Consider the following 12,680-nt stretch of genomic DNA (forward strand, 5'->3'; position numbering starts at 1 on the left):
CGGAAAACCCGACAATCGCGTTACACCCGCGCTTTTTAAATCCTTCAACACTGTTCAAATATTAAAGCCACGAATTCTTTACCAGCTTTGATCGGATATTTGATGTTACAGCCAGCCTGTGGACCGTCAGCAATAGCTCTGCACGACAGGGCTGTGTGTTACGGGCGTTATACGTGCTGCATTTACCGCCATAAGCTTTCCCCACACAAATAAAACATTACCGTTCAGACTAATCCAAACTTCCCTACAAATATCCGAAGCGAAACAAACATTTTTATTAACACAAACAATCGGATAAGAATGAAGGATCACATATTCGAAACGAATCAAACACAAACTCGACACAAAAACATTTTGGATAGTTAGGTGGGGAGCCTCTTTCACATATTTTACAAAGTGACCCCAGGGAAGTGACTAGATGTTTCTCACTATACATCCAGCTATTCTTTAAAACGTAGTCCTTTCCAATTTGTAGAGACTGTAAGTTGTCATCCTCAGTGTTGTTTTACAATTATGCAAAATTATGCAACTTTATTGGATTGCATAAAGGTGCATAATTTTAATGAGCCATTAAACCCTTTTATACTAGTGCTTAAAGATGCATATAGGCACCACCGCTGACTTCCTCTTTACACACCTTTATGCACAGGAGCTGACCCACTTAATGCAAATTTTTGCAATTGCATAAAGAATGTTAAATTTGTTATTTCATCCTGTGATAGCTTTGAGATTGGGTCAGTGGTTAACCATGGCACTGTCTGAAGCAGGAGTTAAACGCATTAATGTTACTGTGGATGAAAACAATCCCGAACCAGGGGCGCTGGAGTTAATGAAGACACTCAGACCTGAATGGATGGCCAAGAATATACAATTCAAGGTGACTAAATTTTAATTTTGCTGCGTTTCCTGTTTCAAGCAGACACGAAAAGCCCAACTTCAAATCGATATCGCGTGACGCGACTCTACTTCGGCAGAGGCATTATTAATTTACTAAGATGTAACTACCGTGGACGAAAACGACAATTCTCCGCTCTGTGTTACATTCATGTCCGCCCTGTGTTAAATTTATGTCCGCGCTGTGTTAAATTCATCTCCGCTCTGTGTAAAAAGCCCCGCGCTGTATTAAATTTGTGTCCGCGCTGTGTGGAAATCTCCGAGCTGTCTTAAATTTATCTCCGCGCTGTGTAAAAAACTCCGCGCTGTTTTAAAATTCTCTCCGCGCTGTGTTAAATCTATCTCCGCACTGTGTAAACTTGCTGATTTAATTCAGTATTTTTGTCCACGAATATTTTGTTTTGCAATGGACACACCTAGAATTACAGCCATTATATGAGTACATTGTATTGTTATTGTACACAATTATATTTTTATTCAGCATTGAGCTCCTTTGTACACAATATGAATGAAGTTCATATATGTACTTATTGTGTTCACAAGCTAAAACAATGGAGCTACCTTTTGGTAGCTCATTCTAATACTGGCCATTTAAATTACGGTGGTCAGGGTCATCGCCACAGCACACTGACCCGAGCGATGACTCTGGCCTTGACACAAACGCGATCGATATTTAATTAACTGGTCAACAGTAAACTGGACCCAGGTCAACTTGACCCCGTGCGTAAGTCAACTAACTCCTAAAATATGTTGCCAAAGCCCTCAGGCCCTGATCGATTTCACTCACTAGTACAGAAATTTGCGAGAAATTTACGAAAAATGGACACTTTCTCGCCGTATTGCGAGAAGTAAGCGAGAATACACACTTTCTCGCAATCAAGATGCGAGAACTGTGCTTTCTCGCATGCATCTGCGAGAAATTGATTTCTTGCGATCAATCAGCGAGAACTATGTTTTCTTGCTCTGCATCTACGAGAAATTGTGAAATTGTTGTGAAATGCTTACACAGAAGAACACAATTTCTTGCAGATGCAGAGCGATAAAACACATTTCTCGCTGATTGATTGCGAAAATTCAGTTTCTCTCAGATGCTGAGCGAGAAAACACAGTTCTCGCCAGCTGATTGCGAGAAAATTAAATTCTCGCTAAGTTATTGCGCGAAAGTATGTATTCTCGCTTACTTCTCGCAAAAAGCGAGAAAGTGTCCATTTCTCGCAAATTTCTCGCAAATTTCTGTACTAGGACTCAAAACGTTTATTGTGGAGGTTATAATTTACTACTTGCAGTGACATTCTGGGACGTGATGAACGCAAATCAAAAACCAATCCCTTGGAACTCTTTGACTTTCATCGTACAGGTGATCAAGATTAAATACATGTACATATCAAAAATTTGTGAAACCTCTCAAATTAATTGATTTGTGTATGAAAGAAGGTCAGAATAGGTGTGCCTTTCAGACAGCATTGGCAAAATAAGTATAACACATAGATTATCTTATAAATAATCATCAAATGTTACTTTTACAAGATAAGAAAATATTTAACAAAGTTACGCCATACAGCGTCTTGCTTGTCAGAGTACACTTTGTCAGTACTGTTTCAAACAACAGAAATTAAAGTTTAGTTCTGACACAGTCCCTCTATCCACGTGGTTCTGATGAACGTTGTGTAAACTATGAGCAATGCATCCACAAGCCACTATGGCCAAAAGGCATCCCCCTTTTGTACAATAATAGCGTCCCGACTTTTTGCCGCACATTTACAATCTTTTCCCGAATTTTTTTAGCATGCCAAGTAGTTTTCAATCATAAGTGATAATGAAAACAACATGAGTTGAAAAAATTAACTTGGTGTCTAGTGTCCCAGAGGGACTATGCTACAACTGCAATCTGTCTCCAGATAGAGTGCATCAAAGTTATAAGGCCTTTCAATAGGCAATCTTTTCAAAGAAAGGCTGAGTACTACAAACTTGGCATAATTAAGGCGCATTTTCCATTTTTCACACCACGTGGACAATTTTCACACCACATGGACAATTGATATCCTCCTGTAACATTGAATAGTCATTCACACTATCTATTATCTTAAATGCATTCGTTGGCGCCAAATTGTCTCATCAGAACATTTACCAACAGGATTATAATTTCAATGGGAAACGAAAGGCTATCACACCTCAATAATCCTCGTACAGACCAGAACAATGGACCAGAACAATCTCAGGGATCGTCAGAAATGCCTTTAAACAGCTTCAGATCGTCTGCAACCTTAAAGGCTGAGCCTCCCTTTAAAACGACGCGAAGTTATGGCGGCGTTCTCTGTGTAAGTGGACACCAAACAGGCAACACGCGGGCACACGCTCCCAGAAAATGCCACTTTTTAGTTTCCCCGGCCGCAAAACACAGACAGACTGCCAAGCGGTCAGCGCGAAGTTGCTGCCGATTGAACTCTGTGGTTACCAAAGTCTAACGCGACTGGAAGACAACTTCTTTAGGAAATTCAAGCGTTTATGATGGGGAATCAACGAAAGTTGGTGATTTGAACCGACCGTCAATCAAACGCTTGTATAAACTCTGTTTGCAGGATTAGCAAAATGTGACAAAAGGTTGAGATCAGTTTGTGTAATCAATGTTGTAGAAATCAAACATCGTACTGGCCAAGCGTTTGACTGGGAGGAAAACTCCACTAATGCGAGAACCTGGGATTGAAAAGTGCGGCTTGCCAAATAGGTCATTTAATGAATGTAACACAGACTCCTAGTTGTGACACCTGCGGAACCCCTGACTTCCCTGAACCAGGGTTTGATCTACACCCTTTAACATTAACTACCTTCGATCTATCAGCTAGTTAGCTAACAAACCAGTCAAGGAGGGTGTCTTGTATTCCATACTTACTAAGTGTGTTAACTAAATATTTATGATTTACTTTGTCAAATGCCTTAGTAAAATCTGTATATTTGACATCCAACTGTTTTGCCTCATTAACAGCAATACGAGCTTCATTCAGCAAGACAGATAGATCAAAGGATCGCCCCGACGAAAAACCATGTTGTTGTTCAGATAAAACATTCTTTACATGGTTATATACTCGCCTTGGTATCATTTTCTCACACATTTTTGAAATAAGTGGGACACTTGGCGATAATTTCTTACTTTGTTTTGGTACCCTTTTTGTGTATAGGTACCAGGTACAACCAAAGATTTCTTCGGGAAATGTCCCTCGTGGATAGACCGATATATGAAAGTTAGTGGAATGGAAGTGTATCAGCACATTTCTAAACTATCGCTGGCAAATTATCATCATCCATTGCTTTATGTTTATTCAGGACTTAAAGTTCTAACTTAACCTCTGACACAGAAAAATGTACCTAAGCAATGGATCATATATTGGGTTTCTAATTCAGGATTGGTATTAATGACATCATTTGTAAAAACAGATTCAAAAAAGGTATTGAAAATATCGGCCTCTGATCTTGCTCGTCACTAGCCTTATAGTACAAGGTATACGCGACTTTGTCTCTTTCATACATGTGGCTGTAGCAAAAGAGAAAAATCGCTTGGGTTGTTCTCGAGATCTCCTGCAACAAAAACAACATAGTCATTGTATTTTATAGTTCACAATTAGATTCATAGTGTGATATTCGTTTGGCTCCAAGAGAGAAATTTTCTCATGGCCACACCATCACCTCTTGTTTCTCCGGGGTCTATCACGCCTGAACCTTTGGAATTCATCAAGCAGTTCATGGTCTCCCATAAAATGTATGAACGGGCTTCACCGTCGTACACAGTGTCAGCATGGAGTTCGAAGAAAAGTTACACGTAAAATCAAATAAAATGACTAAAACTGTGGAAGCTCTTGTGTGACTGTAGCATGACAACAGGTGACCCGTGGTCTGTACATATATCATAAGGAAGAAACAGAATGACTCTCAACACAAGTGGGTACTAATCAAAAATGATTCGAAGAGATAAACTTTTAATAGGAGGTACACTTGTTCGGGGTTTAAGGTCGAGTTGACCTGAGGTCTAGTTGACTAGGGTCCAGTCGGTTTGGGAGTCCAGTTATCTTAACCGATCGATACGCCAAGGCTTTCCCTTAGCTTTATGTCAATTTAATCATTACTCTGCTTTCACAAAAAGAGTGAGGGGGCTGGAGGATTTCAGAGGGATTCGAAAATTTTGGGGTAGTCACGAAAAATAAAAAAATGTATTGTATTAATAAACAAGTAGGCCGAGTATCAGGGCAGAAGCTGCAACTGTTGATAGGTGTTTCAATATCTGTATGCATATTTGTCAAATACAGTTTCTTGTTGTCTTCCTAAAGCATGCTGAAACACGCAATGTTCATGTTTGCACGGGTAGTGTTGAACATCTTCGAGCAGAACTGCCCATAATATATTTATATTTTCTTTGTGTGCATTCCTAATAAATATGCTGTATCATAATCGGGGGATTTGAAAAAAAATGATCATATAGACGGAGGGACTTTTAGGGCATTTAGGGGACCTGAAAAAAAGAGATTTCAATCGCTATTCCTCCAGCCCTCCCTTCACCGTTAGGGAGCGTTCAGTTATTATGGCCGGGGTGGGCCGGCAAAGTCTTCCTGCGCATCAGTCGAAATAAGTGAACCCCCCTACCCATTGTACCAAAAAATATTGACCCCCTTTCAAGATGACAAAAATTTCATGACCCCCCCCACACACACACACACATTGCTTGAGTAAATTAGCTGCACACACAAACACCTCAGGGGTATGGAGCGATAGAATCCCCCCAAAAAGAGTTTAGATTTTGTCAAATGACCTTCCTTACAAACTCAAAAGGTGTTAATGCTCAAATTTCCCATTCTGACTTGCTATAATTTTGAAATTACCCCTCAAAGGGGTTGGACAAAAATTACTGGTGGGTCGCAATATTTTGGTGGGTCGCAATATTTTTGCCAAGCGTGTGTGTACATATTTTGATATTTGGATTTAATTAAAAATCAGCTGTTGATAATGTTGATTCACTATACATGATATATTTTCTCATACATATATGAGGAACCTATGTAATACTTTCTCAATGCAAAACTACATGTATGCATTTATATATATTTGATACTTTACATAAATGTACTTAAATGAAATCGGTATGTTACAACTGGCATGTGGACAAAAAGTTTGACCTTAGAATTTCACCAAAAATGTTGATCCACTATACATGGGAGTAAATGATAAAATTGTGAATATTTTTTTTCCAATGAAAAACTTGGTATACTTGTGCATAGACAGACGTTCAATAATTAACATAATTGTACTTGAGTAGAATATGATGGTTAAAGGTGCATATTATGTGTATAAGAAATCTGATTATGGAATTTCACTGAAAATGTTCATCCACTATACATGGGAGTCTATGAGGAAAGTATGAATAATTGTTTTCCAATACAAAAATAGATAAACCCATGCATTTATGTACTCTCGATTATTGATATCAATGTACTTGATTAGATTAGGGTGGTAACAAATGGATGTGTTCGCCAGAAATTGGATTTTGGAATTATACCAAAATGTAGATTCACTGTACATGGGAGTCTATGAGAAAATATGAATGATTTTTTTCCAGTAAAAAACAATCAAAATCTGTGTATTTATAGACATTTGATAATTCATTTCAAAGTACTTAGTTAGCCTAGGATGGTTAAAGGTTGATATGTGTGCAAGAAATTAGATTTTGGAATTTCACCAAAGTGCTGATTCACTATACACTGGAGTCTATGAGAAAACTAAGAATAATGTTTTTACAATGCTAAACTAAATTAATTTGTGTTTTTATAGGTGTTTGATAATTGATACAAATGTACTTGATTCAAATTTAAAAGTTCAGATGTGTACAACAATTATGATATTGGAATATCACCTGAAAGTATTATTTAACTTTTCATGGTACTAGTAGTCTCAGTACAGGTAACTGTTAAATAATTTCCCTGACAAAACTTGCCATATCTCGAATATGTAAGTAATAGGAATTGTTCATTGCCCTCAGTGCAGTGAGCTTGATTTACGATAAGACAAGCCTCAGAGTTGTCAAGTCAAGATTTTCATGTGACAGATAATTATACTTTTGTTCAGATTTACAGGTGAATATGAGAGAATGAATGAATGAAAGAGAATGAAATCATGCAACGAACCATTTTTATCTCCCAGAATATTTCTGAACACTGAAACTGCTTTTTGACGGGACGGATACTTATGAAAATTAAGTGACCCCCCTCTGAGCTGTTTGAAAAATACATGAACCCCCCCTTTGCAGTTTTCAAATTTGAGGTGAAACCCCCCCCCCTGGATTTTGCCGGCCCACCCCCGGCCATAATAACTGAACGCTCCCTTATTTGTGAGCGGAGCGTTATCCTTGCGACGGTTTTCCTACATACCTGTACAGCAGGAGCCTTCATCGTTGGTATAGACGACTTGGCAATCGACGCTAACTAATGAAGGTAGCATAGATTAATTTTTGATAAGAATGTTATTCACAAGGTAATACTGTCGATGTTTCTCTTTGTAGTTGACTTGAGTTTAGCAATCCATGCTGTAATAGTTACGTCATAAAGCCAAAATATTTATTGTGCTGGGATTATTTCAGGGAACAAGACCATGACAACCCCAATCAAGATGTCGATATCTTTATATCATGACATGTCAATAAACCTTGAAAAACAAAAGATTTATCAGGTCAGCCACGCATGGCGTAATCGTCCAACATGTATGATACACATTCGCATGCAGGTATATTATCCTGGTGTGACTGTCGAATTTTGAATCAAGAACCATCATCTAATACGATATCAATTTTTTATTTTACATTTCAGGTGTTTACGGGTGGCATTTCGAATAAGTTGTTCGGTTGTTATTTGCCTGAAAACACACGTGACATGGTTTTAATTCGCGTTTACGGAAACAAATCAAAATCGATGGTGGACAGAGCAAAAGAAATAGAAACCTTTCAGGTCTTATTCAAAGCCAAGTGTGGTCCTGAACTTCACTGTTGTTTCAATAATGGGATTTGTTATCAGTATGTCCCTGGTGAGACAATAGATTCAGATATGGTCAAGTCGGATAAAATATACCCGTGAGTATTCGAAAATGTTCTCCATCAGTGTTTCAAATTGGTATCATTGTGTTGGTACTTCAACAATGCTCAATGTTTTGCTCTTTTCACTTTGCAAAAAAATATGATTACAAATTAAACATTTTAAATAGATAGTATCAATAACTCAACATTTTAATCTCATACAGTTCAAGATTAGCTTTTATTTGAAAAAAGCTGTAGCAATTGAGTTAAAATTAACACTTATTAGACACTCATGTGCTGATATTTGAAGAAATTGTACATTAGCAAATATATCAGAAGAGTAAATTTTATTGAATGAGCAAATGCATCAAGTTAATTTTGGTAAGCCTGTTACGCTAGTTTTGCAATTGAGCGGTCTGAAGGTCACAGGAAGCAAATCTTTAGATGCAAAATAAAGGTCAACAGTGATTGAAGCTTTGTGACGAACAGACCAACGATGAATGCATGAAGGTACTTATATGAAGTCTTGGTGTATTTCCCAGGTTAATTGCCAATAAATGGCAAAACTGCACACTCTTAAACCGGAAGATGGTAAGCAGATTTTAAATGCTGGATTATTCCCATCTATGAAAAAATACTATCAGATGATTCCAAGGGAGTTTGAAAATGAAGAGGTGAACAGAAGGTATAATCCATGATTTGTACTATTCACGATATCCTTTGGTAATTCTGTAGACTTCTTTTCGGAGAATAGGAATGACAGATATTTCAACAGAAGAAAAATATCAGCAGTCTGAGAGCGGAAGAGAAAAACTTGCAGAGAAGACCCAAGTGATAGGAGAGAATGATGAAACAGAACAGAAAGAGGCAAACAAGCGGAAAAAATCTGATAGAGAAAATTTATAAACCCGCGAATGATAAATGATGATAAATAAGAAATGATGAGTTATATCTTGGAATTTGCGATTTAACTTTATAGTTAGCGTTCCTCCTTATACATATGTCGGTGAATATCCTTCACTCTGTTGTCGATCCCAGTTTGTGTACTTTCGCGTATTAATTTTTGTAAAAGCCCAAGAGCGACAGACCCACAAGTGCAATTTCGCTATCCCCTGCCTGTATATCATCCCTTCACACACAGGTTTCAAGAAAATATTCCGAGCTATGACCAACTTGGAAAGGAGATTGAAGAGTTGGAGACAAAGTTGGTTCCATTGAATTCACCAATTGTGTTCTGTCATAATGATTTATCATCTGGAAATATAGTGTACGACGAAACAAACTGGTAAGTGAAATAATTATCGATTTTCATGAACCTATTCGAATGTCTAATATTAGTAATACATTTCGTTAGTCCATCCATCCATTCATTTAGTTAGTCATTCATTCTGTCAGTCATTCTGTCATTCATTCATCCATCCATTCATTCATTCATTTAGTCAGTCAGTCATTCAGTCAGTCATTCTGTCATTCATCCATCCATCCATCCATTCATTCAGTCAGTCAGTCATTCAGTCAGTCATTCTGTCATTCATCCATCAATCCATCCATCCATTCATTTAGTTAGTCATTCATTCTGTCAGTCATTCTGTCATTCATTCATCCATTCATTCATTCATCCATCCATCCATCCATTCATTTAGTTAGTCATTCATTCTGCCAGCCATCCATTCATTCATTCAGTCAGTCAGTCATTCAGTCAGTCATTCTGTCATTCATTCATTCATTCATTCATTCATCCATCCATCCATTCATTGAGTCAGTCAGTCATTCAGTCAGTCATTCTGTCATTCATTCATCCATCCATCCATCCATTCATTTAGTTAGTCATTCATTCTGTCAGTCATTCTGTCATTCATCCATCCATTCATCCATCCATTCATTTAGTCAGTCAGTCAGTCATTCATTCATTCTGTCATTCATTCATTCATCCATCCATCCATCCATCCATTCAATCAGTCAGTCAGTCATTCAGTCAGTCATTCTGTCATTCATCCATCCATCCCATCCATCCATTCATTGAAGTTGAGTTTGTTTTTAGGGACTGGTCAGTTTCTTCAGCCTGGGGGGGCGGTGATTCATGGGGGGGTCCACCCTGTTTTTGACTTTGGTGATCGGGTTGGGGGGGAGGGGGTCACCATGTTTTTGAAATGCCCAATAGGGGGGGGTCAGTGTGTTTTTGAATTTTGACACAGGCTCATCATTGCCTAAAATGCTAGTGTCAGCCACAAATTTCATCATTCAGTTGTATTTTTCGGCGCGCCCTTCAGGCGCTAACTTTAATAATCAGTCATATTTTTCAGCACGCCCAACTTTAACATATCAAGCATACATACGTCAGAGATATCTGTATGTTCAATATTTTTCAGCGTGCTCAAGCTCATTACTTTAATATATCAGACATTTTTCAGCATGCCCTTCAGGTGCATGACTTTAATATACAAGGCATATATATCAGAGATATCAGGATGTTTCATATTTTTCGGCGCGCCCTTTGCGCACCATACTTTAATAAATCAGAGATATCTTGATGTTTGCAAAGTGAAAGTGTACATTATGGAATCTGCATTTCATATGAAAAAGATGACAAATTCCTGATACTTTTCTGTTCTCTGTATGAGAATTCAGTATGAGAAAGCAACATGCACAAATATTTCACAATATATATTTGATACAGAGACTTATTTTAGAGATAGAAAAATGACAAGATATCTTTCGTTCTCATTGATGCAATTATTTTCCTTTGTGTCACAGGTTTTCTGTAGAAAGATGTTTTTATGAACAAAATAACAGTTAAAAAAGGCAGTTTTTGTCATTATTAGCTGTGCTTTTATGGTTTCAATGTTACAAGAAAAGGTCCTCTCAGACACTGTACACATCAGATTTGGCTAAAAAAGCTCTCTATGGCTCCTCAGGAGATTTAATTGGATGGTTGGCAAGTCTTGACACCCATCAAAGTTTTTGATTCACTGCTTTTTCCTCTTTGATATTAATGATTGACATCCATTTCTGTACAACAGTTCAGGACATCTGGTTAGCATAGAAAGTGTGAAATACATTCACAGCTCATTCAAAATACAGCTCATTCAAAATGTACTGTATTCAAACTTTAAGAGTGACACTTTGAAATTCCTATCGTACAACTGACATGTTAACAATTTCATTAAAACATAGAATGACTATTTAAAATATAAATATATATGTAAAATGTAAAATACAATATATACGTATATACCGATATATATATATATATATATATATATATATATTCACAGCTCATTCATATATATATATATTATATATATATATATATATATATATACATATATATATATATATATATATATATATATATATATATATATATATATATATATAATATATATATTATATATATATATATATAATATATATATATATCGCGCCATTAGCTTTGTACGATCCGGCCGGTCAACATCGCTACTTTTAGACTGAGTGTTCACTCGTCTTCTGTTTGTAAGTTCATAACTTTTTTCTTCTCGTCTGCACAGATTGATTTTTAGCTATAGTTCCTATAAACCACAACCCAGTTTTTCGAATAGTTTGTAAATGGTTTTTACGCCAGTGTTGCTCTTTTTCGTTTTTACTAGTCCCATATTTACTGTAATTTTGTTGTTTTTTAGATTCCTGATGAAGATTCCCTGTGTGGAATCGAAACGTCGAAGTTTTAGAAATAAACTCTATTTTGGAACAGAGTCTTGTTTATTCATCCGCTCATTCATTTAGTCAGTCAGTCATTCAGTCAGTTTTCTGTCATTCATCCATCCATCCATCCATTCATTTAGTCAGTCAGTCATTCAGTCATTCATTCTGTCATTCATCCATCCATCCATTCATTCATTTAGTCAGTCAGTCATTCAGTCAGTCATTCTGTCATTCATCCATCCATCCATCCATTCATTTAGTCAGTCAGTCATTCAGTCATTCATTCTGTCATTCATTCATCCATCCATTCATTCATTCAGTTAGTCAGTCATTCAGTCAGTCATTCTGTCATTCATTTATCCATCCATTCATTCATTCATTTAGTTAGTCAGTCATTCAATCAGTCATTTTGTCATTGATTCATCCATCCATTCATTCATCTAGTTAGTCAGTCATTCAGTCATTCATTCTGTCATTCATTCATCCATCCATTCATTCATTCAGTTAGTCAGTCATTCAGTCAGTCATTCTGTCATTCATCCATCCATCCATCCATTCATTTAGTCAGTCAGTCATTCAGTCATTCATTCTGTCATTCATTCATCCATCCATTCATTCATTTAGTCAGTCAGTCATTCAGTCAGTCATTCTGTCATTCATCCATCCATCCATCCATTCATTTAGTCAGTCAGTCATTCAGTCATTCATTCTGTCATTCATTCATCCATCCATTCATTCATTCAGTTAGTCAGTCATTCAGTCAGTCATTCTGTCATTCATCCATCCATCCATCCATCCATTCATTCATTCAGTTAGTCAGTCATTCAGTCAGTCATTCTGTCATTCACCCATTCATCCATTCATTCATTAAGAGTACTGTTTATTCTTGATGTACGAAGATGCTATATAATTCTTTCAGCCAGTATTCCCATAAGTCCTCAAATTTCTATGGTGTAGTTTAAAACAATAAAGCAGTCAACAGTTAAAGGGGAAGTTCACCAAGTTCACGGGTATGGCCCCGCATTGTCCATTCACAGCAACACAGTAGTGAACA

At 37.0% G+C, this 12,680-nt stretch overlaps 2 long non-coding RNA genes across 2 annotated transcripts; both read left to right on the forward strand.

Moving 5' to 3' along the window:
* The first annotated feature begins 679 nt into the window (after positions 1–679).
* Positions 680–9,238, forward strand: LOC139124012 (uncharacterized). Its single transcript, XR_011549833.1, has 4 exons — positions 680–877; positions 7,740–7,999; positions 8,485–8,627; positions 9,084–9,238. It is a non-coding gene; the product is annotated as an uncharacterized lncRNA (long non-coding RNA).
* Positions 9,239–11,377: 2,139 nt separating this feature from the next.
* LOC139123971 (uncharacterized) lies at positions 11,378–11,676 on the forward strand. Its single transcript, XR_011549807.1, has 2 exons — positions 11,378–11,437; positions 11,605–11,676. It is a non-coding gene; the product is annotated as an uncharacterized lncRNA (long non-coding RNA).
* Positions 11,677–12,680: the final 1,004 nt, after the last annotated feature.

The sequence above is a fragment of the Ptychodera flava genome (assembly GCF_041260155.1).
Source record: "Ptychodera flava strain L36383 chromosome 23 unlocalized genomic scaffold, AS_Pfla_20210202 Scaffold_23__1_contigs__length_28996876_pilon, whole genome shotgun sequence".
Classification (NCBI taxonomy): Eukaryota; Metazoa; Hemichordata; class Enteropneusta; family Ptychoderidae; genus Ptychodera; species Ptychodera flava.